The sequence below is a fragment of the Periplaneta americana genome, chromosome 4 (genome assembly GCF_040183065.1).
Source record: "Periplaneta americana isolate PAMFEO1 chromosome 4, P.americana_PAMFEO1_priV1, whole genome shotgun sequence".
Classification (NCBI taxonomy): Eukaryota; Metazoa; Arthropoda; class Insecta; order Blattodea; family Blattidae; genus Periplaneta; species Periplaneta americana.
In genome coordinates, this window is record NC_091120.1 from 41,206,147 (window position 1) to 41,233,510 (window position 27,364).

The window sequence follows — 27,364 nt, forward strand, 5'->3', positions numbered from 1 at the left end:
TTAATCTTTTTATCTCCTCTACAAAATAACTGCTAACCGACCGAGTTGGGTCATGCGTATCGCATGGGATTCGCACTCGGGAGTTCCATGGTTCGATTCCCGGACCGACCAACCTAACTGTGGTTTTTCCGTTGTTTTCCACAGTTACTTAGGCAAATGCCGAGTTGGAATTTTCATTGCCTCGGTCCGTTTTCCCTTCCCTTCCCGTGTAGAAAAAGAATTTAGATTTAATATCATATCTTCATCTTTCTCATATCATTCCATAGATATATTCAGGTCAAGACGCATGTCTTCATCCGCTTACGGGAGGGGGCGTTCTCTCCGCAACCGTTCCTGGGTTCCGAGTCTTCCGCAATATCTCTGCCAGGGTTCATTCCTGAAGAGCACTTCCAAGGGCACTTCGACACCTTGAAAGGGCCGTTAGAATGGATCCTGTGCTGCTTGGTCACTTTGGCGGTATGAACTTAGAGCGGAGGCCCCCATTGGATGAGCGGGTGAGGGGTCACATGCGGCCGGTGGACTGGTAAACCTCATTCATCCCATACAATTCGGGGTGCACAATAGGCCTCAATATGGCCGACGTGCAAAGCTTACGATCGCAAAGCATGTTTTATAGTACCGTAAAGAATTTGCAGTTTGAAATGTTGGCAAACAAAGAAACAAATGCTAGGGTAGTGATAAAAACAAACAAATGCTAAGGAAGCGATAAAATTAAACAAATGCTAAGGAAGCGATAAAATTGTGTGATAAGCAGCCATGATTGGTTGAAAGACGTTCTTTTGTACCGTTTTATTGGTCAGAAGTAGTATGACTTAGTAAAAGTGTAATAGTCAATGAAAATAAATTTGCCTGATGGTTATACAAAAAGGATGTAGCTACTTTTGCAACTTCAAGTTTGAGGTTGCCATTTCATCATAATGATTTAGCTGTTTTTGCAATTGTAAATCTGACTGATGGATATAATTTCAATTGCAATTGACAACAGTAGGGATTTAACTTCTCTTGCAACTGGACTCACTTTTCTTCCTCGATTTTATGTGGTTTTTATTTTATTTTCTTGGGTTATTTTACGACGCTGTATCAACATCTAGGTTATTTAGCGTCTGAATGAAATGAAGATGACAATGCCGGTGAAATGAGTCCGGGGTCCAGCACCGAAAGTTACCCAGCATTTGCTCGTATTGGGTTGAGGGAAAACCCCGGAAAAAACCTCAACCTGATAACTTGCCCTGACCGGGATTCGAACCCGGGCCACCTGGTTTCCTGGCCAGACGCTCTGACCGTTACTCCACAGGTGTGGACTTTTATGTGGTCTATAACAGGTGTTTCATATGTTTAAAATGTTCAGTTCGTAACCAGGGAGGAAAGGAATCCAGAAGTACTAAAATCTATTTTTTATATAGTTGTTTTTGCCAATAGCCTACTAATTTGTAGGATGAATTTGTTTTCTACTATCATCTACTCATGGTTGTCCTACAGAATTACTACGAATAAACATCATATTCTATAGTGTAAACGATTTATGATAGAATAAAGATTTGTTTGCTCCTAAATACACAGATATTCCAGATTTCAGTAAATGTCCGCATAAGCTCGACAAATGAAGACCTAACATTCTAAATGTGCTAAGTGCCAATTTTTCAAATTTCATTTTATTCAATCTAAGGGAGGAACATCCATATGAGAATATCATACTAAACTGTTTTTGTCGTAGCTCAACTATAAGCGATTCATTCATGCGTTAAAAGAGATGTTGTAGGTATCTCAACATGCATTTCGGAGTGTGTTTTTCATCAACATATCAAAAGTTGTTTTTGGCACTTAGCATATTTATTTTATAATGTTAAGTCCTAAAAAACCTACTCGATATTTTGATTTCTTGCAGGTGTTTTGCAGCAGTTCCAATGACAGCGGCTTGAAATCTTTGCCGAAGATCAGCATCAAAGAAGTTATCTGGTGACTAAGGACGCCACGGAATGTGACCTGATCTTCCAACTCAACTACCTAAACTTTGGCATTAACACCTCTGGCGTAGTAGGGCGGTCATCCATCTTGCTGGAAATGATATCTCTGAGGTATTTAAGGAAATGCATAATTTCTCAGCATCTTCAATTAAATAATTCCTGTTATTGTGCCGTCCTAATTAAAAAAGTGGCTTGGTGAAGGATTCTAAAGTCAGGGCACACAAAACGTTTAGTTTCGAAATTTCTACTCATACTGAATAACTAAGAGTGAGTTTTAATTTCCTCAAATTGTATGTCATTTCACAGTTTCAGGAATACGAAACATGGCTTATTACAAAGGGAAACTGACTGAGTAATTCATTATCATCTATCCGATACAACATTTCCTGAACAAACGCAATCTGTTTAGGATGAATTTTCTGTACAGGCCATTCGGTATCTCGTGAAATTTACCTGCGCGTCAAGGGAAAAAAATGTGAACTGAGAAGCTTCTCTCCCTCTCTACGCTCACTCGTAGAAAGCGAGCTCGCTTACCCCCACCATAAGGTTCTTACTATATGCTACGGCGCACGCAACCATTTGATTTCACGAGATAACGAATGGCCTATAGTATAGGCCCTATACTAACAACCTCAATGATGAAAACAATAGACATTAAAACAACTTACTTACTTACTTTTAAGGAACCCGGAGATTCATTGCCGCCCTCACATAAGCCCGCCATTGGTCCCTATCCTGAGCAAGATTAATCCAGTCTCTACCATCATATCCTACCTCCCTCAAATCCATTTTAATATTATCTTCCCATCTACGTCTCGGCCTCCCCAAAGGTCTTTTGCCCTCCGGCCTCCCAACTAATACTCTATATGCATTTCTGGATTCGCCCATACGACATTAAAACAACACAGAATATTATTGGAAGCTTCAGAAATGGAAAAGATTGCGAGGTATATGCGATTTATATTGGTGGTAATTCTGCCAGATATAACAAACATACTTTGCGATCTTTCTGGTCATACCTGTTTGCCCTGATAGTGAAACATGTACTGTATGTAGTTCAGAAACGTTGGGAATGTTAAGTTCTAGGACATACGGCCCATTCCAGTTCAAACTAAAATCTATGTTGCTCCCTCATCGTTTCTCCAGGCGTCCTTTACTTCGGCGTCAACCTCTTGGGTTGTAGTGAAGAACAATATATGGGAGTCTATTTTTATCCATTCTTAAAAAGAGATTTAAATATTCTTCTTGATTATTTTGGATCTTTTCATTTAAATTAAATGTTACTGAACTCTGATCTAATTACTACATATGAAATTTTGTCTATGAGTCTTCTGTCTGCTACTGGACGCAAAAATTTCATCTCGGTTGTTTGAATTCTTTGTTGTTGTTGTTGTTGTTGTTGTTTTGTCAAGCCCCAACATTCAGAGTCATAGAATAGCATAGGGACCGCCATTACGTTGTAGAATTTCATCAATTTTTCCTTACTTGCGCTGTTCAGGAGGATTCGTTTTATTGTGCCGCATAGTCTTTGGAATAATGATAGTTTTATACCAACAACTTCTTGTTTATTTATTGTTAAATTAAAACCTAGGTATTTTAAAATGCTTGTTCTAAAATAGAATTATCCAACACAATTTTCGTTCTTATTTGATTCTTTCCGAAAAACGCCATAATTTTTGTTTTTTTTTTTTTTTTTTCTTTTGAGATTTGGAGGTTATATTTCTTCATTATTTTCGACAAGGTATATACAACCGTCTGAAGATTATCTTCGTTAAAGGATAATATGGCTTCATCAACCGCGAAGAGTGAAGTGAGTCTCCTCGTCAAAGGGTAGATTATCTTGTCATTCTCTGATGCCATGGTCTAAATATAAGTTAAATAAGATTGGAGAAATGGGGCAACCTTGCCAACTTCTTGATCCACTGTAATTTTGTTTCTACTCCTTTCTTTTCCAGTTGATACAATTAAATTAGTTTCGTTGTACAGACTCTGAATGACTCTTATTAATTATTGTTCCGGTAAATCTTTAGAATGTAAGATTTTCCATAATAGTGGTCTCTAACCATGTCGAATGCTTTAATATAATCAATGAAGCAAATATATGTTGGGAGATTAAATTCTTTCCTCTTTTATTAGCTGTTGTAAAGAGAAAATACAATCTGTGCAAAGTTCATTTTGTGTTTCTAACAGATGTGTTTCACTAATGAGTCTCACTCGATTCAATTCAATTCAATTCAATTTATTTGACCATTAGACATACAGTTTTAGGCTTCGTCAGAATGCATTGAAAAACATAGAAATACATTTAAAAAACACTAATAAAAACAGTAAAATTTAAATAATACAATGAAAACATGAAACAATTTGAAACTTTTAAATTAAAGAATACTAACTAAATTCCAATTAAACTTGTTTATTAAAATACAATTTCATACAGATTTGTGTTGAAAAACTCAGCAACAGAATAAAAGGATTATTTACTAACCAATTGTAGAATCTAGTTTTGCAGCTATTGATTGGTAATTTATAATATTCACTTGGGAGCTTATTATATAATTTCATCTCCATAATTAAAAAGTTTGTGTTGCTATTGTGTAATCTACAATATGGAATATTAATTTGTTCACTATTTCTAATTTCATGATCATGTATATTGGCCACTAATGAGTAATTGTCGATATTTTGTCGAGTGTAAAGTACTAGATCATATATATATATATATATATATATATATATATATATATATATATATATATATATATATGCAAATTTATGATTGTTAAAATCCGTGATTGTCTGAAAAGTGGCCGACAATGTTCCAGATAGTTTGATTTACATAAAATTCTAATGGCTTTCTTTTGTAAAATCAAGACGCTTCCAATTTTGGTTCCATTTCCCCAGAAAATTAGGGTATATCGGATTATCGACTGAAAAAAAGAAAAGTAGGTACAGTTTAAATAATTTTGGGAAACGCAAGTCGTTAATTTCTTTAACAAATATAAAACTCTTGATAGCTTTGTGCATATGTATTCGATGTGCTTATCCTATGTTAAACTGGAGTCTATAAAAAGTCCTATAAATTTTGTGTAGTTGAGTCTGTTGTCCTTATTTATTGGATAACTAGCCGTACCCGTTAGAAATAAATATAAAGTAATTACATAATTAAAATAGGACATTTGATCCAGGGAAGATTCGTGTTTGATAGAAGGATAAATCGTTTAATATGTTACTTAATTTAAATTGTATTTAAATAATTAAAATGCGATCATTTTGCATCCATACTTTAATGAAGACTGATATGTCATTTAGTTTTAATGTGTATACTTTATTTTACCTGCTATATGTTTCCATTGAATTATGATAATAACTTAATTTTAACCCTTGTTTTCTACGTATTCAGGAAATGGCGCTTGGGCCACTATGGTTCTGAACCCTTCAATAACTTAAATAACTTATATTATATTATATTATATTATATTATATTATATTATATTATATTATATTATATTATATTATATTATATTATATTATATTATATTATATTATATTATATTATATTATATTATATTATATTATATTATATTATATTATATTCTATAAAAATGTGTTGATAACGGATGTACACCGATAAGTAAGTTTTTAATTTGTTATGGGGGCTCTTGAATCTCAGGAGGAACAAATTTTATTTTACAACAGCGCAACATAATCTGCTTGGCTCATTACTCAATTTTTTTGCATTGCATTTAATGCATATGTATTTTATGTATTTTAACACGATTCAATTGAGCATAGTTAAAATTTGGATTATAAAATAATGGAATGCTAAGCTAACATATTATTACTGCATACTAAATCAATACACTCATGTGGTTCGTTAATTCTCTGAGATAACATTATTTTAAGAAATACAGGAAACGAATGCACAGAATAGCCTATCAAGTTGTTTGTGCATAAGAAGCTATTTTAATCTTACCTGTCCTCAATTCACTCCGAAGTTACTGTAATAACATTATAGCATTACGTCCATCTAGAGAAACTACACTTTCCAATGGTGAAATAATAATTAATTACACAAATCGGTTAATTTAGCTTCCGATATTAAACACAGAAACATTCTCTGTAGGCTATGATTCATAGCTTTCGATTGTTGTTGTCCAAGGCCCCTTATAGACGAATTCATTTGTTTATTTCATTACACCACCTTAGATGGCAGTTATTTTAATTTTGAAACTCATTTATCTCATTAAATATCAGTCCTATCAAAATTTTTCAAAGAATAAAACTTATCGGAAATGATTTTTAAAGACATTTTTGTTATGTAACATTTTTCATAAAAATCAATAATAAGCGAGATATTGCGATTTATTTAATTCAGACCCCCTTATAATCCCCCCTTTTAAATAATGTATTTTGAATGCCATATAGCCTAAAATCTAAGTTACAACGAACTTAATTTATACTCCAATTTTCATCGAAATAGGTTCAGCCATTATCGCGTGAAAAGGTAACAAACATACAGACAGACAGACATACAAACAAAAATTTCAAAAAAGCGATTTTCGGTTTCAGGGTGGTTAATTATATATGTTAGGACCAATTATTTTTGGAAAATCGAAAATTACCAGAAAAATTTCGGCTACAGATTTATTATTAGTATAGATTTAGGCTGAAAGTTATGTTGATAGATTGGTTATAAATAGGCCTAATTACCTTGTTATTAATTTGATAGAAACATTTTTTCGAAAATAGGATGAAAGTGGACTAATGAATACTAGGTTAAACCTCAAACTAATTAGAGAAAGCGAAGACTTTATTAGCTCATTTGAAGCGTAAGCATGTCGCAGTATGCAGACTGATCAACGTTTTTATGACATTTCTTACAATCTCTATTACTTGTCACTGCTCCTATTGATAATAGTATGGAGTATATGCATTTACATTTTTATCTCCCTTAATTATAATTCATCGGTCTCAAAAGAAATGGCCAGAAAAAAGCCTGGATTACAATCGTGTTTGTTGTTGCGTCAAATGCTGTATTACATTTCTTGTTTCGACACTGCGACTGCAACAAACTACTCCATGGCGACGGAGATCTTGTACCAGCATTCAGCTGTCACAGACCATTAATCGAAATCCTTTCAGTCGTCTGAAAAGACTGAGGACATGTGAAGTCTATGCCACTGAGTAGTTGCTTGTCTGGAAAATCTGTTTGGAATAAAATTGTTTCCGAGATGTCATTCACGTCTCTTACATGTCAAACTAGATCGTCCTAGTTTACTTCTCTAGTATAGAAACCATAATCAGTCATCCTTATGATTCAAGCAATTTATTTTCTGGTTGCAAACCTAATGGAATCAGGGTTCGAGCCTCAGAAGAGGGGTAGAAAATTATTTATCTTCTGTATGGGTGGGTGAATTCATTGTCTCCTTTTGTTGTGCGTTGTATCTACGTAGACTTTGTACCCTGCTTACTTGAAGGTTAGGGAGTCACTTCTCGGTTTATAAACCTCAGAACATTAGGACAAATTGGCCCAATCAGTGTGCAATTTGTTATATTCCTAGACTAGGAAATTCTCTTTCTATTTCAATGCTCATCATAGAAATATGTTACTTTCAAGCACAAATTCTACTCAAAAAACAAATTTTCTGCCACCATAAGTAATACTGTCTCCTTTCTTACTGTATGGAAGCAAAAGACTGATACATGATAGTCTAATAGAAATAACCTACCTATTCAATAAGATGTACAGTAGTAATAATGTGTGAAAGTAGCTATGAATATTCTTAATTTTCATAAAACGATGCAGTGGGAGAAGAGTTAACAGCCTTGACTGAGATAATCAATGTTTGAGGAAAAGAGAAATTTTTTTGCAGTGAAGGAAATTCCGCTAAACTGCAGAATAGATGTGGAAACTTTCAGTTGAGAGGTTACGATGATTACCAAGTGCACAACATCGCCAACATATGAACATGACGTTTACCTGTACTTTCCTTATCAGGAGAAATTTGTTTCTTTCTCTCTTCCTCCCTCATTCTCAAACTTATAGAGAACTAGCATCATTGTGAGCAACAAAGTTAAGTTAGTGTTTGATGAGGAGATAGATTAGTGACAAGTAGTCCCACTGCCAGTATTAAGATTATATAGGATTTAATGAGATAAATTAGTGTCGATTAGACGCACTGTCATTGATGAGATTAGGTAGAATTTAATGAGGAAATAACGGTAGATTAGGAAGAAGTAACCTCATTGTAAGTGGCAGTGTTAGGAAGGGTTTTATGAGGGAATAGATTAGTGAATAATAGTCCTACTGTCATTGATTATGTGAGATAGGATTTCATAAGGAGATAGATTAGTGGCAAGTGCTTCAAGCAAAAGTGACACAAGTAAATGTCATAATATTTTTGTTTCCAAGTTTTTCTTCATAGATGTCAACTAATTTATAACTTGTTATAATATCTTTGAGAACATGAATTTTCTTTTAGTGCATTCCAAAACTGTCACTATATTCGTTAACCCTTGCACTTGACTACAATAGTCAATTCTTAAATTTAATAATACAGTCATGAATTTTACTAGTGACCTGTCGCTTCTCTTTTATTTGACATAGCTTGGGTGCACACCTGTGGAGTAACGGTTAGCGCATCTGGCCGCGAAACCAGGTGACCCGGGTTTGATTCCCGATCGGGGTAAGTTACCTGGTTGAGATTTTTTCCAGGGTTTTCTCTCAACCCAAACTATCGGTGCTGGACCCCGGACTCATTTCTCCGGCATTATCACCTTAATCTCATTCAGACGCTAAATAAACTAAGCTGTTCATAAAGCGCCGTAAAATAAACTACCAAAAAAAAAAAAAAAAAACATGGCTTGGTACGACTCAGTCACTAGTGGCGAATATAGTCGGCGCTGCTGTTCAACATGTATTATCTCGTTGTTACCGGAAATTCTTGTTCCCTCTGCTTAGCTACAAATTGCATGGTGAAGATAGAAGATGATGACAATGATTAAGCAAAACGAATTTTCCTCATCAAATTATAGCCACACCATTATTCTATACTAAAGCATTTTGTTATACGCATGGTTTTTAATGTGTCAGTTCCTGTCCACACACACACATTAACACATTATTGTGCTTATGATTATTTGGTGGTTTGAACCAATTTAGAAATACTTATAGATACAACAAATCTAATTTTATCCTGTTAATAACAGAAACCGGCTTTGTATTTTATTACTTGTTTATTCAATGTGCTGGTATGATGCTTTTCTGTAGTTGGCGTATTTTTATTTTGTCACTGACCATATTTACAATAAAATCAAAATTGTCCAGAAATTATCTTGTGAAATTTCCGTATTTCTTTCATCCAATCGCAATTCCTAATTGTGCAATGTATTTTCCTTTTCCCATTAATTGGATGCACCCTAAGACGCTTGTTTTCTGCATCCTTGTATGATTTCTTTGTGATTAAAAAAAGCACGATATTGCAAGAATTATTTTGAAAACAACTGAAGAATACATGTGGTACAGCAGCACCGACTATGTTGCCTACTAGTAACCGGGCCGTGCCGAACCATGTGAAATTAAAGAAAAGCGAAATGTTGCTAGTTAAGTTTCTTATTACTGTATTCTTTAAGAATTATAAACTGCAGTAAGTCAAGTGCAAGATTTATCAAGTATAGTGACAGTTGCTTGAACACATTAAAATAAAATACAGATTCTGAAAGATGTTGTAATAGACTATGTTATCACATATCAGAGTGAAATAATAGTACATTATGCAACGAGCCTATAATGATAGTAATTAAGACGCAAGTATGGATGTTTATGAAACGAGCGCAAGCGAGTTTCATAATTTCATACGAGCATCTTAATTACCTTATACGCAAGTTTCATACGACTTTTTATTCTCGACCATATTTCTAACTTGAAACTATTCAGATGTATACATTTTATTTGTATCTGACAAGATCGGAAGTGACCTTGTTCTAGGTCGTGAATTGTGAGATGTGCGCAGACGCGAAAGTATTGATTTTTTCCGAGGAACAATAATGTCATTGACCTTGATGTAATCCCGTTAAACTTGATATAACCTTGATTATTGAAATCGACATTGAAAAACGAGATGACAAATTGAATTTATTTGAATATTATTTACAATTAACGCTAATTATTATAGTAACAGAACATAACCTTCTGCGACAGTATTGGATTTCCAGCCTCCATGACTTTTCGCTAATTCTCTTTCGATTGCATATCCGATAATAATCGATACTTGCGGTTTTATAACGGTACAAAGCTGACTTGCCATTGGCTGAACACCTGTAAGCTGAGTTGTGATTGGCTGAACACCTGTACTTTAATGAGTAGGTGTACTTTAATGACATGCATTAAAGGACTGCTTCCAGGTGTATACTACATTTCGGCATGGTCAAGCATAAAGAAAACTATGATGTGGGCCAGGGAATATTGCTGAAATTGACGAAGACAAATTTTGAGAAAATCTTTGCCAAAGAGGTAAATAATTATGGCCGCTTTGGAATTGTATGTTGGTCTAGGAAAAATAGACTAACTCGTATTTTCCGAAAATATTCGCAGTGGCCATAATTATTTACGGCTTTGGCGAAGTTTGCCAATTCCGAAATCAGAAATATTATCCTATAAGGGACACGTATAATGTTCCGTCATGTTGGCGTCATTGTGTATTTGGTTGTCATCGTAACGACACGGTTCAATGGCTCCATATCCATTCTTTAGTTTAACTTGATTTTGCTTGAAGCAAAAGCACTTTTGACAAACGCAGCTTTGCTATATTTGTATGCGCCTACCTTACTGAACCTACAATAACTTATCTAAAATTGAAGGTCTTAATTTTTGTGATTGTAACAGCTCTACTTCGTGCGCTGAGATTAATGTGTTCTCTTCTTATTTGAATACATAATCAAAAAATTTAATTCCTTTATGTCTTGTAGACAGTTCAAGAAAAAAGCTACAAATAAAAGCATTACTGGTAACATGGTAAAGAATAAATTGCTGCGAAACGCGTAGGGCTGATACGTAAAATTAAAAGTGTGTCATCTTCGTGACACGGATTTCTTTATCTAGTTCTTCGATTGACTTCGCTATTGTTACTGGATCATTGATTCATTATCCCTACACCATCGTCTGTGTCAGACTCTGTAATTGAGAAGGGTGGTTCAATAAATAACGTCCCACCTGTCACGAATCTTAATTGGAGAAAGGGCCCGCTGAACATGAATTGCTGCCAGGCATTGTCAGTGTTTAACCTCTTCTCTTTACAAGCGTTGGCATTCCCTTCCACCTAACAACACAAGATATGACGTAGACAATGAGGAAAAATTCATAACATGGGCGTGATTCAAACCCACAATCTTGAGTTTAACGTAACTGTAAGCCCACACGTACACCATACCTGTAATGAAATACAATATCTAATTTTTTCGTTTTTTGAGTTGTTTCTGAATTTGCTACACCTATATTAAAATAAATTAAGCAGAAACGTATTCGATTCCAGATAAAAAAGAGAATCTAATTCAGTGCAAAGTTTTAGGGTTTTCACTTTGTTACAGATGAAGAAATTTCTAAAGTTTCTAACCTGTGTATCGGTTCCTTTCTCAGGAAAAGAAAGATGAAGGAAATCCACGTGTTGGACCCATTACCAAAAAGCTATTCTTCAGGACCGAGATTTGTTGTTGTTATTATTATTATTATTATTATTATTATTATTATTTTATTACTAAGGTTGGATAAAAAGTAATGGCAACAGTTCGATATTTCTGACATGGCTTTATTCACCGGGATACAACATTTACGTATCTTTTATATAGTCGCCCCCCTTATTTATTACCTTTTGCCAAATGTTTGGAAGGCGTCGTACCTCATCAGCGCGTCCATCTTTGTTGATGTTCCATATTGACCGCCCTATAGCACGGATAAGTTCATCTCTGGTATTGTACCGGGTCCCTCGCAGTGGTCCTTTCACTTTGGCGAAAAGATCGTAATCGCATGGATCATATCGGGTGAGTACGGTGGATGTTCCAGTAGTCCGCGTTTTCCGTCTGCCTTGGAGGTACAGCGTGGTGCAGTATTACCCCATCAATGTCATATGCCACAATGAACATCACTTTCACATTCTTGTCTTCCCGGAACGCTTTAACCCATCGTGCCACTGTGCGATATGGCAACGCTGCATCGGCATATGCTTCATGCAGTCCCTGAAAACATTCTTGTGCACTACGACCTCGTGTCACTTCAATTTTGATCCAGGAACTTGCTCTAGTTTTGTAAACGTGGTCTTAGGGCGCTCGCACTATCCCTATGAAAGTCAACGTTCTACACATTGCAGTAGATTGACAGAGTACTGTCGCAGCTGGCTGCACTAACTCATCTAACAGTCCTTGTTCATGTCCGCACAGCTGGCAACTCTCGAACGCACCATCGTCACGTGACAGCAGTGTTGCCATTACTTTTTATCCAACCTATGTATTATTATTATTATTCCGTAGTATCCTTGTCAATGCTTAAACTGCAGTTAATGGCTACAGCATTATCTTCGTCCTGTTCAGTATACTGACATTCATTTTCGCATGCTTTATGGTTCTAATATTACCAGACATAATACTTGACTATAGCCTCAGATAATTGAGCAGCTGAGATAAAAAATGGGACTTTTCATCAATTTTGGGGTATCGTATTCGAGTTAAGGGTGCTTTCATATTATATAAGCTACCCTTCATCGTTTAATGTAGAAATGGAAGTTGTCACTTGCGTGTAACATTGTAGAATTCTAACGTTAAGTTGAAAAACGGGGCTTGTCAAATGGTTAGTCCTCTTCTAACAAAATGTTTCATGCACTTCGAGATACAGTGTTAAACAAAATGACCCAGCATGCCAAGATTCTGGGAGTGAGTTGTGAGACAATGAAGGTGACCGAATTGGATAGTGTTTTGCTGAGGTGTCAACTAGTTTATAAATATAATTTTGTTCTTTAATGTTTATATGAAGGGTTTAGAACCATAGTGGGCCAAGCGCCATTTACTAAAACCGTAGAAAACAAGGGTTGAAATGAAGTTATTACCATAATTCAATGGAAACATATGGCAAGTAATATAAAGTATACACATTAAAACTAAATGATATATTAATCTTCATTAAACTATGGCATTCACTTAACTTTAATCCTTGTTTTCTCCGTTTTTAATAAATGGCGCTTGGCCCACTATGGCTCTGAACCCTTCATATAACAGTAGTAAAATAATACCAAAATATATATATATATATATATATATATATATATATATATAATGAAAATGTCTTCCTTTAGATCAAAAGGGACATTTCAGCAGTTTTCAAATCTATTTCCTAAATGTTAAAAAAAAATAATAATAACTCCTTGTGGGACAAGTAGATTTGACCAAATGCAAAGTAACAATACCAAAAACAAGGGGTTAAAGCAAAGGAAATGCAGTCTGTGAAGGTTTTTGTGTTTTTCTAAAAATGACCTCTGCGTGACTAATCCCGTTTTTGATTTCAGTACCTCAATTGGTAGAAGTCTTTCACGCAAATACCGTATTTTAGGTCTGGTTTGAGTCTTCGAGGACTGAACACGAAAAGAGTTTTTACATTTACATTTACGGTTACTTTAGAACATTGTACGTCCTACTATGTGCGATCATTGTCCAAGACAGCACGTGACCCGGGCGACATTCGTGAATCCGACGCCGACAGGTAGGTCATCCTGACAGCCCTGACAGAGCCCAGGTTCCATGCTCAAATGAATAGCCTGTGGTAAGCCTCAAGGCCCGGATCCCTAAGTCCTTCCTTTATCATCATTAGAGAGTCAAAATTCGTGACTCGCGAAATCGCGAAAAACCTAAAAACCAAATAAACATAGTTTAAAACATGGTTCACACAAAAAATATCACATAATTACATGTTTCAACTCGCGAAACACTCGCGAAAAATCGTAAAAATCCTATGAATCGCGAATTTAGCATATTTTCTGTCGTTATTCGCGAAAAGAAGCAATTTTTCAGCATTTAATAAATACGTTATCTAAATTTGGAAATTTTAGAAGTTCTGTTTGAAAAATGCACATAGTTAAAATAGTCCTGGACTTTCAGTGCGAGAAGGTTTGCTATCGTTATGTGAAGACCACAGTGATTTTGTGGACGGAGCACTCCAAGCTATATGGGTTCCAGTTTCTAATGTTGACTGTGAACTTTTTTCTCACAGTTCTCGTGTGTGCTAACAAATAGAAGAAGAAACCTTACAATGAGAAACTTAGAACTGTTGTCTGCGTACAAATTTGAATGTTAAATAATGTTAAGTATCTTAGAATTGTTGTCAACGTAAAACTTTGATTATATAATTATAATTGTCAATTATCTTAAGCAACATATTAATTTAATAAAACAAGGTGAAAATTTTAGGTTTACTCAAGAAATTTTCGTTTGCACTCAAGAATTTCTATCCTTTTTTAACCAAGAATGTTAGCCCCTTTTATTCAAGAATTTTGACTGTCTCTAATCATCACCGAAACCCGTACTACTTCAAAAACTTCACCCAGCCTGTTTATAATATTGCAGATGATAAATGAAATAAGAGGAATTTGGAAACTGTTGGTGAATGTTAGAAGGAAATGGAAGTACCCCCAAGAAAAACCCTCCGCAAGTCTGCTTTGTCCATCACAAATTTAATCACGACGCTGCTTGAATCTGGTCTACTTCTGTAACTTTACACTAGTGGTGGGCAAAATGAACGCAACCCACAAGACAGGATTTAAATGGCAACTACATACTGTGGGAGGGGTTGCACTCTACAGTGCAGTGACGGATTTACATACAGTTGCGCCACTACACTCCTACCTACCATATGTAATTAGAATAGTCCATTCAGGTGATATTTAATTAATCATTTTCAAAGCAATTTCTTCGAAATTGGGATTTATATCTGCGCATGCTATTTTCAGTTGCGCAAGGAGATGAGCATCGCTTCAGCGGGATCTGTGGCTGGACTTAATAAATTTCATTTTATAAAACAGCCGTTCGCACTGGTAGGTTGATGAATACATACCGTCATTTCCCATAACTATGGTCCTGGAATACAACTATGGTCCACGATACAACCATTCAAAGATCATTGTAGAAGTAACATAGACCGTTCGTAGATAGCTGCAATGACTTGAATTCAAACTAAGGTACAGCAAGAATATAGATAAACGAGGTACTACGTTATGGAGTACAAAATTTGAATAGTTGTATCGTGGACAATAGTTATGTTCCAAGACCATATTTATGGGAAATGACGATACTCATTACTTTTTAAGCAAACTGTCTAAGCAGTGGATATGTAGTACTGGACATCTTTTAAAAAATTTTAGCCCCCAGTAGACCTTCGCATTCTGCTTTCAAGAAGCCATCATTGTGCAAATCCAGTACCTCTAACTGCAATTCTGAGATAACATTTTCAATTTAAACATGAAAAGGAGTGGCAAAAATTTTGAAATCTTTCTTCATTCTTTGAAAATCACTGAATCTGTGTTCTTTGAACTCGTATAACAGGTGATCTATTTTAAGAATGTACATAGTTAAGTTCGCGTCCTGAATATTTGTAACTAATCCTAAACATGAGAAATGAAAGAACCGCCTAAGTGTGATATCCTCTCGATTCATATGATTCTGCGAAAGACATTTTATCACTAATGAAGCTCCGAAGTACAGCAGTCCAGTATAATCCGCCACGTACACGCGCAGTATTTTCATGGAGTGGGGAAAGGGGAAGGTAGGGGTAAGTTTGATGCTTCGCTGAGGTCTGACATCACTGCGGCAATGCCGCAGGAATGTCCACCATTGCTTTACACAATAGCCTAAACATGGTATTAGAGTGAGGTGTAAAAAGAGACAGTACGGTAAATGTATTTTAATGGTAGGCTACACATTAAATGAGAAAGATCTCTTCCAACGAAATAGAGTTAGGAAATGATCCCAGGATGGAGGCAGCATTCCCTCGCTGAACCGCTATTCCAATGCTTTGACGAAGGAAATTGATACATCTAGGATCGCCGGTACGGGACAGTAGGCGTGTACCAATTTGGGTGAGTAGATCTTTAGCGTCTCTACACCGCGGACCAAAGGTCTCAACTGCAAAAGCGACGAAGATGTAATTTGATGTTAAAGATGTATTTTAATTGTTTTTATTACAGTTCGTGATTACAGTAATCAAATACAATTCGTAACGCACAGTATCTCGATAATAAGTGAATTGATACTAAATGCGTAAAATGTAAATTGAAAAGTTCTACTGAACGATGTTAATGAAGCGAAACTCGAAAATAATATTCTGGCAATTGAAACAGTAAAGCATTTACATCCAAGTCTAGTTAAGAAAACTATCACGTTTCTTCTTCACCCCTAATTCAATACTTGTATTCTGACTGCTGTTTACGACGTTTGACTAAGCAACTTAGCCCATTGAAAGCAAAGTGACAGCGGATCTGTTAAATATTCCAAATAAGGAACAACCTATTATTATGACAACTGTAAAATATTGACGTGTTTGGCAGGTGGTCCCTGTGAATCGCTTTCGAGAGTTAGTTAAGAGAAAGACATTTCTTATACTCTCAAACGAATCACTACGAACCAAGAATAGGGAGTTTTTCTGTCGCCTGGGAGTTAGTCTGTGAAGTCTTAGATATCTGTAAGTACTTTATATTCATTTTAAATAGAAGTAACCAATATTCAGAAGCTCAAAGAAAATCGGAAAGATGTACACAATACCGTCTTTTCGTAACAAGCGGGCTCTTCGCTTTAGGGATCATCGGGTGCGATCGTTTTGCTTCGAGTAAGTCTCATCCTGCCTGTGGTTTTTCCGTGGTTTTCCTAAGTATTAGTTTTTTTAGTAGGTTATTTTACGACGCTTTATCAACATCTTAGGTTATTTAGCGTCTGAATGAGATGAAAGTCATAATGCCGATGAAATGAGTTCGGAGTCCAGCACCGATATTTACCCAGCATTTGCTCATATTGGGTTGAGGGAAAACCCCGAAAAAAACCTCAACCAGATAAGTTTCCCCAACCGGGAGTCGAACCCGGGTCACCTGGTTTCGCGGCAAGTGTTAGTAATAAGATAGACATACAAACAATGATTAAAAGAGACTTAAAGTGAAGAAACATTTGAAGAAATGAGAAGTGAAAGAGAGAGAAATTGGAAGCGTAATTAAGTGAATTAGGGCCGTATTCATAGACATTTTTAGCGCGGGCTTTCGGTGGATGATCAGCGTTTTTCGTATTCATAAACCAGTGTTAGCGATAGGATATGATTTGAATTCTGTACAAGTAACCAGTGGATAGCCGAGGCTAGCTTAGTACGCTCGTAGCGCGTGCTGCGAAATGTCTATGAATAGCACCCTTAGATATTTCATGTGTTTCAATGTTGTGGGCTGAGAGCAGCATCAGGGGTAGGCCTACTATAACTGTAGAAGTAGTATAGATATAAATTTACGGAAAGAGGCAATAAAAGAAGGAATTTAGGAGTGAAGCGAAGTGAAGAGTTAAGTACCTAAGTAAATAGAGGATAGAATAGTAGGAAAATAATAAGTGATATAAGTGTTGTAAAATAGAGAAAATGTAAATGTAGACAAATAATTTGGAGAAAATAGCTGGAAAAAATGATTACGAGCAGGTAGATTTGAGAATAGAGAATAAAAATAAATAGATAATATAAATAATTAAGGAAAGAAGTATGTAATATTTAATAGGAAAGCGAGAAATGGAAGGGAGACAGTCTAAGTAACAGAGAAAATAGAAGAAGATAGATAGAGAAGAATAGATGGCTATTCAATTAAAGCAGAAAAATATAAAGTAATCAGGAAATACTTGGCAAATGAATGCAGGGTGAGTCAAGAGGAAAGGTACATGGTTTGAGGGATGATAATATTGATGATTTTGAACAAAAAACTTTATATGAACATCCCTGACCTTAACGGTTTCGAAGAAAACTAATCGAAACAATGAGGAAGGGAAAAGTGCATATGATAGTAAATTAAAAGATGGTTACCTTATGTTCTGTTTAATTGTGTATTTTTCTTCACACAACATGTTCAAAGAGTCCACCGTCAACTTCAATGCACTTTGCAGCTCTTGTAGACAGTTGCTGTGTTGCTGATCTGAGCTGATTCGGGCATTCCTTTACTTGAGCACGAGCATGTAAAGTGCGAGCGAGAAGTTCCTCCCTTGTTTCCACTTTGCGCTTGTAGACTTCGCTCTTAAACCAACTCCCCCCCCCCCACACACACAGTAATCCAATAGAGTAAGGTCAGGTGACCTCGATGGCCAAGAAACGACTCCACCTCGACCGATCCAACGCCCATTGCGCATTGAAATGGCCAATAAAGGCAATACTACAACCTAATGTCGTTTTGGTTGCGTCCGCATGTGAATGTTAATTAAGGACATGAGACTGACGCCCGTGATTTTCAAACAGCTGTATGTCAGATACTGTTAAGAACAGGGAATATGTTTATATAAACTTTTTATATAACGTGTTTTGTTTGTGCCATTTTCATTTTAATCTGTGTTCTTTTGGAGAGTGGTTGGCTCTAATCATAGGTGAGGGGCTGAAACCTAAAAAGTAGGACTTATTTTTACACAGCATGTACGGTCAGAAGATCCGTGCATTTGATTTAAGAGAAAATTCTGATAATATAGTACATCTGTATGTATAATATTGCTCAATAAATCCATCTATTATTCTATAAACTTTTTTGTTCAGAATCATCAATATTATCATCCCTTACACCATGTACCTTTCCTCCTGACTCACCATGTATATTAACATAAAAGGGTGGTGTATATTAAAGGGATGGTGGATCGAAAAGCAGAAATGTAAAGGTCAACCACAACTAAGAATTGTAAAGTTGGCTGACAAATAAATATTACATATATATATATATATATATATATATATATATATATATATATAGGACGCACAATAGGCCATTAGGACCACACGTCTGAAATTCTTTACAAAAAAAAAACAACTTTGTACGAACAGGGCAGGAACTTAAAAATGCTACTGACGTGGATGCGCCTCACTTGCAGCTGAAAACTTATTCTTCTTCCTTTCGAGCTATTTATTTATCTACTAGCCGTACCCGTGCGCTCCGCTGCACCCGTTAGAAATAAATATAAAGTAATTACATAATTAAAATAGGACGTTTGATCCAGGGAACATTCGTGTTTGATAGAAGGATAAAACGTTTAATATGTTACTTAATTTAAATTGCATCCAAATAATTAAAATGCGATCATTTTGGTCCAGAGACACTCATTTGGTGCAATGACAATTCCTTTAACCTGTTTCTTAATTTTTATTACATGCAACCATAGTTTAATGAAGATTGACATCATTTAGATGTAATGTGTATATTTTATTTTACTTGCTATATGGTTCCATTGAATTATGGTAATAAATTTTAACCCTTGTTTTCTACGTATTCAGTAAATGGCGCTTGGCCCACTATGGTTGTGAACCCTTCAAATATCTTAAATTACCGGTATATTATATTATATTATATTATATTATATTATATTATATTATATTATATTATATTATATTATATTATATTATATTATATTATATTATATTATATTATATTATATTATATTATATTATATTATATTATATTATATTATATTATATTATATTATATTATATCAGAAGTTACTGTAATAACATTATAGCATTATGTCCATCTAGAGAAACTACACTTTCCAATGGTGAAATAATAATTAATTATACAAATCGGTTAATTTAGCTTCCGGTTAATTTTCATACAAACACAGAAAAATTCCCTGTAGGCTATCTTTCATAGCTTTCGATTGTTGCTGTCCAAGGCCCCTTATAGACGAAGTCATTTGTTTTTTAATTCATTACACGGCCTTAGATGGCAGTTACTTTAATTTTAAAACTCATTTATCTCATTAAATATCAGTCCTATCAAAATTTTTCAAGGAATAAAACTTATCGCAAATTATTTTTAAATAAAGTTTTGTTATGTAACATTTTTCACAAAAATCAATAATAAACGAGATATTTCGATTTATTTAATTCATGCCCCTTTATAATCCCCCTTTTAAATAACGTATTTTGAATGCCATATAGCCTAAAATCTAAGTTACAACGAACTTAATTTATATTCCAATTTTCATCGAAATCCGTTCAGCCATTATCGCGTGAAAAGGTAACAAACATACAGACAGACAGACATACAAACAAAAATTTCAAAAAAGCGATTTTCGGTTTCAGGGTGGTTAATTATATATGTTAGGACCAATTATTTTTGGAAAATCGAAAATTACCAGAAAAATTTCGGCTACAGATTTATTATTAGTATAGATAAATCTCATCAACCCGTCCTGAATAAAGCACGAGGCGTTAGATCTATCTCAATAAAATCTAGGATACCGTAACTTCCAGTGTTGCCAGTTCAGCGGTTTTCCCGCTAAATCTAGCTTTTTTGGATAACCGTATCGCGGGTAAAATTGTATTATCCCGCTTAGCGGGAAAACTAGCGGTTTTTAATCTTTAAAGTTTCTGAAATGAAATTCATATTAGCATTATTAACGGCTTCCTTAATTATATTTAATTCGTTCATTGTGTGTTTTGTGAAATAATGGATGTGTTAATATAGTGATAATTCCATATATATGTTACTGTTAAAACCCGAAATCCGTCAAAACCAGTTTCAACTAGTAAAAACTAATTTAAGCAAATAAAGATAGATAGAAAGTGAGTTTTTGTATGATCTAGAATCGGTATCAGGTTAGATTTGGTTTGTTTAGGTTTTTGTTTGGTAAAAGCCTAAAAAAAAAAAAAAACCTAAACAAACCAAACCTGACCTGTCATTGATTCTAGATTTTACGAAAATTTGCTTTCTATCTATATTTTAAAACTAGTTTTTACTAGTTGAAACTGGTTTTGTCGAATTTTGGGTTTTAACGGTAACATATACCGTGCAATAAGAATTTAAATATGTTATGTCTGTGATAAAAGTGTTCAAAATTGCTTTATAGCGCCACATTGGCAATGATAAATGTGTGCAATATTCATTAAATTGGCGGGTGGATGCTCTATCTTGACCGTTATTATTATTATTATTATTATTATTATTATTATTATTATTATTATTATTATTATTATTATTATTATTATTATTGAATAATAAGTATACATTAAAATCTAGAGATATTTGTTAAAAAATTGCGGGTTTTCGAAATCCATCTAGCGGGATTATACGAACAACTGTTGGCAACACTGACCGTAACTTCAGTCTTCGTCCATAAGGGCCTCTTGGTGCATGAATATGTCCTGGGCTCGACCCAAAGCCAAATTATCGATTATGGGAGTGGATAAGTAGTGAGCCATGGTCCTTTCTATTTGGTACTATCCCGGCGTTTGTTTGGAGAGACATGGGAAAGCACGAAAAACTCAAGTCAGAATAGCCGGTTCTTGGGATCGAAATACTGGACTCCCGAATGCAAGGCAATCATGCTAACCGAGACACCACCGTGCTTGGTACAATTTTATGTTATGAAGAAATCTCGTCTTGTTTGCTTCCGAAGTGGCTATGATTTAATAACGAAAATGAAGATAGAGTTGAGCAGAAATGAAGCATTCCATATCGATGAACACAAGCCTCTGACCTAATGACTTTAGCAGCCTATGCATGTGAGTTTTATGAAGGTCAGTCGGTCCACAGAGGAGCATCTGACGAACAACATGCTGCGAGCTGACGTCCAGATTATAGTGGGATTACAAACAGACCGTCATCGCCCGACTCGTCGTTGTCCTATTTCAAGGATTACATTACGCGCTAAGTCGCTTCTGGGGGATTGAAATCTGTGCTAGACATTCACGTCAGCATACTCGTTTAGTTATGTGGTCAACACGACGCAGTTCCACTCAACTGAGAAAATGTACAAGAAGTCAATGTTAAAACTAATCTTTGTAGAATCCAGAAAAAAATCATTTGACTTCCAGGCAGGAATCGAACTCAAATTCATCACATCATTGGGAGTATTAATTATCTCAATGAAGAAGCATATATCTGTTTATTGGGGTAGGCCTACTTTAACTTGAATCTCTGTATTAAAGTATTTTTATAACGAAATATATTTAACTTTTATATTTCTGTGAATCTGGATTCGATTCCCGGGGTACCCCCAATTTATTCGTAACTTATGTTGGACAAGCCCGTGGTCCAGATAACACAAGGGTTTTTCTCCGGGAGCTCCAATTCTCCTGTGGCATCCCAACAAAACTCCATCATAATCTCATCTCATCGAGGGTGTACTAGCGCAAACCCCTGACGCACCATGGGCAACGACTCTGTCAGTATATTGGTCTACACAACTGGCTTTATGAGTGAATGACCAGGGGCAGGCATTTATGGAGATTAATTTTATAATTTGTGTTTTTTTTTAATATTGTTGTCGGCGGAGATTGTTGGAGATTAATTTGTATTCTTGGCGGAGATTAATGGAAATTTTGAAAAATACAGTTATTTTGGAATTGGAGTATTAACTCAGTATGAATATTACTTTCCAAATAATTAACATTAAAAGTTCGTTGGATTCTGGTGAAGCTGCGATATGGCCAGTAGACAATATGTGTTGGATTGAGACTGTATTTAACACACATTCATTAAAAACGAAAAAAACTTGCAGCCCTCAAATTAACACTTTCAAATTATTAGTGAATTGTTGGATTCTCCGTCTTTTGAGTTCACTAATGTAATCAGAACACCTGGAATACTATGTATTGTAGCCTACTTGGATATATAACAAATTGAAGTGAAAAAAAAAATCCGAAAACAACTCAGAATATGAAATTCGCAATAAAACGACGCAATAGTAATAATTCCCGAATGTTTTAATATTTCGCTATTATAACTCCATTTCGCGATTTGTCGCGATTGTTTTATCCGCATATTATTAATCAGAATCACTTAATTCGTAAAGATTAGCAAAAAATCTATTGTATATCTATTATGTCGTGATTTTCGTGATCTCCGCAAATACACGGTCCTGTGAATGACGAACAGTCAAGTATCCGCCGTTAGTGATATATATATATATACAAATAATGCTGCTAATACATATTAAATTGCGACAGTAAGTTATACGAACGCACTAGACTAAATGACACTTCGAGATAATCGCTGTTAAGTATTCTTTCTTTAAATTAAGAATATATAGGCCTATAGGGTGGAAGTGAAATAATTCTGCAGATTTTTAGAGCGACTAGTTTATGTTGTATGTAACAAATAAGTGTAATGCCGTATGTATTTTTAAGCACATTCAACTCCTCTACAATGATTATGATGATGATGATGATGATGATGAGGATGATGATGATGATGATGATAATATGTTATTTTTATTATTTATAATATTAGAATATTTAGATTATTATTATTATTATTATTATTATTATTATTATTATTATTATTATTATTACGGTATTTAATATATTATTATTATTATTATTATTATTATTATTATTATTATTATTATTATTATTATTATTATTATTATTATGTTAATGTAAAGACATTTGACATACAATAACGTAACCATACAATAACGTAAGTAAACACAAGCTTTTCAAATCTGATTCAGATTTCAGCTAGCATTTGTGGTCTAAACGTTTTAGTACAATTTATTAATAACGTTTTGTTATGTTCAAGAGGCCTGTTACGTAGTCCGCAGTGGCGTCATCTACAGATACGAGTATCATGTCTGTGCGAGCCAAGCGTGCCGAGTACATGCATCAGTATACTGTAATATTTAATAACATCCAATACATACACATACAAATACATTACATAACGTTATTCAGCGGTAACTTGTGAACAGAGGTTCCCTGGTTAATTTTTTTAACCTTTCTTCCTTTCTTTGTTTTCCTTTTTTGTTGTCTTCATTCCGTTTTAACTTCTTTCTTCGCGCACTTCATTTCATTTTGTTTCTTCTTCGTTTACAGTTCGTTTCTTTCTCGAATAATTTCAAGGGAAAAAATGTTTCGGGGTCGGGTATCGAACCCTTAATCTCTGGATTCCTCTTTCCTTCGTATTTCTTTTCCTATTTTGCTATGCAACATTTGCAGTCATAATATTTTTGTAACTGTTTTCCCAATTAATTTCTCCATTCAGATAAGTTTTTATACTCTATATTGAATGCAGTTCAATCAAATTTCCCAGGTTCGATACTCGGCCCCTGAATAATTTTTCTCTTGAAATTATTCAAGTCAGCTTCACAGGGAGTTATACCTGAAAGCCAGATTTACATAATATACGTCACTGTTCGTTAACAGAAAATCATAATTCAAGTCACACAGAGTTTGTGTGCACTCAATGTTGGGCTTTGACGTCTTGTCAGCCCACTTGACGTTTGAGGATATAAAGGAAAAAATTGTTCCAGTGATGGATACAGTTCCTGGGTAGCTCAGTCGGTAGAGCGCTAGCGCGCTCAGCTAAAGGTCCCGGATTCGATATCTGGCCCCGAAACAATTTCTCCATTTAAATTATTCAAGCCAGCTTTACATTAGCTATACCTGAAAGCCAGATTTCCATTTCTTTCTTGTTCTTTTCTTTCATTCGTCCTATCTTTATACTCATATTTATTTTCTTTCTTTTTCTATTTAGTTTCTCTTTCCTTAGTATTTCTTTTCCTCTTTTGCTATGCAATATTTGCATTCAGAATATTTTCGTAACTGTTTCTTCATTCAGAGGACTTTCACACTTTATAATTTATTGTTCAACTTGACTGTTAAAGTGTAGAGATACCCCAAGAACAGATGGTGTAAGGTTACTGACTTGTGTGCAATACAAGCTTGGTTGTAGTTACCAGGCAGCACGGTGTTTCAGTGTTTGTTTACGTATTCTCTCACCGCATAATAACACGCTGCTGGAAGCAAACTACCATGTGTCTTTAAACAGCACGCATAAGCAAACAAGCTTTGTAACAATCAAAGCCTACTTCTCTTCAAAATGCTTATTCCTAACCAGAGAGTGCAGAGATCAACAGGTTCCATTACATTGGGCAAGTTAATTTTTTCTTCCAATTCTTTGGTTTTTCCGGTCATTTTCATCGCGGCGTTGGCTTGGCTTGGCTAGGATTTACGGGTCCGTACACTTAGGCACGGCTTGGCCCTTTGTGCGCCCTTATATTCGATGATTATTAAGTCCGACAGGTGGCCTGGGTGGCATTCGTGAATCCGACGCTGACAAGTGGACCATCCTGCCTCAGCCCCTGATAAGCCAGGTCCCGCTTCGCGGACTAGTAGCCTTATAATCCCCAGGGGCTCTGAGCCCAAAGCCCTTTCTATTTCAGCATCGCTCTTATTTCCAGCAGCCAATCATGTTGCGGGTCGACTACATTTAAACGTGCGCGTCTTGTCACTGGCTGTTGATGACTTTATATACTTCCAATGTTGCCATATTTAGTAAACAGCTGTTAATTAATATCTTTTCCTGTTCGGCGGCAAGCAGATGTAGAATGTGCAACACTACGACGTAAATAAAGAGGAGGAGCCACGCCAGAAATAACGACGTGGCTATATACTTATACTAGATTCGCGTGTTGAGAGCCGGTCAAGACGATAAAAACCAGTTGGAAGGCTATTTTCAGAAGGTAAAATGTAACAGCTTCAAATAACCATGGTAATGTCTACTTAAACATAGCACACATACGAAAACGTGAATACAGTACATCTTTATATTCGGATCATGGGGTACCAGGGCGAAAACGGCGATATAACGTTTGCAGAGTGATTCATTCCGATACTATAACTTCGTGACAAATAACACGATTGAAATAAATGTGGTCTCGTTCGATCGGGTATACGACTACGATGCGAGCATAACCTTGAGTTTCATGCGCGAGTCGCGGTTGGGGGCCCGCGGCAACTGGCGGCCATTTAGGGCGTGGACGAACATTTCCGGACAGTAGGTATTATATCTCGCGACTCACATGTGCTAGCGCGTTGGGTTTGGTGCCAAACGAAAGATCTCGTTTAGATCTATCGGTTTAAGGCAGTCGTATTCACGTAAAACCCATGGCCGTATCCCCAGCACAACCGCACTCAGATTTTTGTGTCCACAGTAAAATATAAATTTATTCCAAATGGATTGTAATTTTTGTTCCAGGGAAAATACTTGTCTTTTCTTCGCAGTATTTTTTGGTGTGTGTTTTCAGATGTTTATAGTTATGTTGATGAACCCCAATCGACAGACAATCGATATGTGCACAAGAAAGGCCTAAGTAACAACCATGGCTTACTAAAGGGCAGCAACGGGGAAAATAGAGCTTGAAGGCTTGTGTCAGTTTTGTTGCACATAAAAGAACCCTGTTTTTCAGTGACAGATCTCAAGACAAAATTAACCAGCCATTTATCGTCCAAGTCAAAATTCAATTTTGGATGTAGCAAAATAGTCCCATGCGGGTTGCTGAAAGCTAAAACTGACTAACAATTAGAGTTCATCATAGACAGAAATGAAATATTGATTTGGGTAAATTTTGTAAAACTTGATGTCTTTTATACCCCATAAATTCTTTTTAAAGTACACAGGGTGCATATAAACTGTCTTTCCGAATTTGGTTTGTAATAGGAGATGTTTCCTATATGCCTAAATTAAGCATGTGTCAGAAAGAATATGGTCCTTACGTACAATTTTACGGATGACGAACTACTAGAAGTAGTTAGGGAAGACTGTTGTACCTTGGATAATTTTTTTGTTTCTAATTTTTGCCGCTACCTAGCCGACTCAAACTGAGGTAGATTGTAGAGAAAGTTTCTAGGTAGCTCTGATCATAGTTCCGGTTTGATTTATTACAAAGTGTGAGTTCTATGGACGAAACAATTTTTTGGTAGGTACCAAAAAGTAAATATTTCGTTCATTGTTATATGTTTTCTAACACGAAACCAAATTGTATTTGTAACTATCAATCAAGTACGGTGTGTTCCCTATCATCTGGTGAGTAAATATATATGTTAATTTCCATGATTTATTCTCACTCTAGTTCAGGCAGCATATTTATTTAAACGTGCACTTTCTTGTACTTTTGGATCACAAAACATCTTGTACCAACAAACATGTTCCAAGATACATGATACTATCGTTTTTTTGTTTTTCCTTTATTTTAAAATCATATCACGAATTAAATTTGGAGTTAAGAGAGCACCGATTCATCCGGATGCCTTGAAAAAAGCTATTGAAGCAGTTATGGCTCCTCCAGGAATTAAAAATCTCAATCAGAGAAGCCTGCAAATGATGTCAAATGCATTTTTTTTTTAATTATTGTGAGTTTTTACAGCTATATTTCCA

At 35.3% G+C, this 27,364-nt stretch overlaps 1 protein-coding gene across 1 annotated transcript in view; it reads left to right on the top strand.

Moving 5' to 3' along the window:
• Positions 1 to 1,893: 1,893 nt before the first annotated feature.
• The window catches only part of Gprk2 (G protein-coupled receptor kinase 2), a 101,219-nt gene continuing 75,748 nt past the window's right edge, over positions 1,894 to 27,364 (top strand). Inside the window, exon 1 of the mRNA XM_069823237.1 lies at positions 1,894 to 2,075. The gene's annotated coding sequence lies outside the window, so the exon portion shown is untranslated. The remainder of the gene's footprint in view (positions 2,076 to 27,364) is intronic.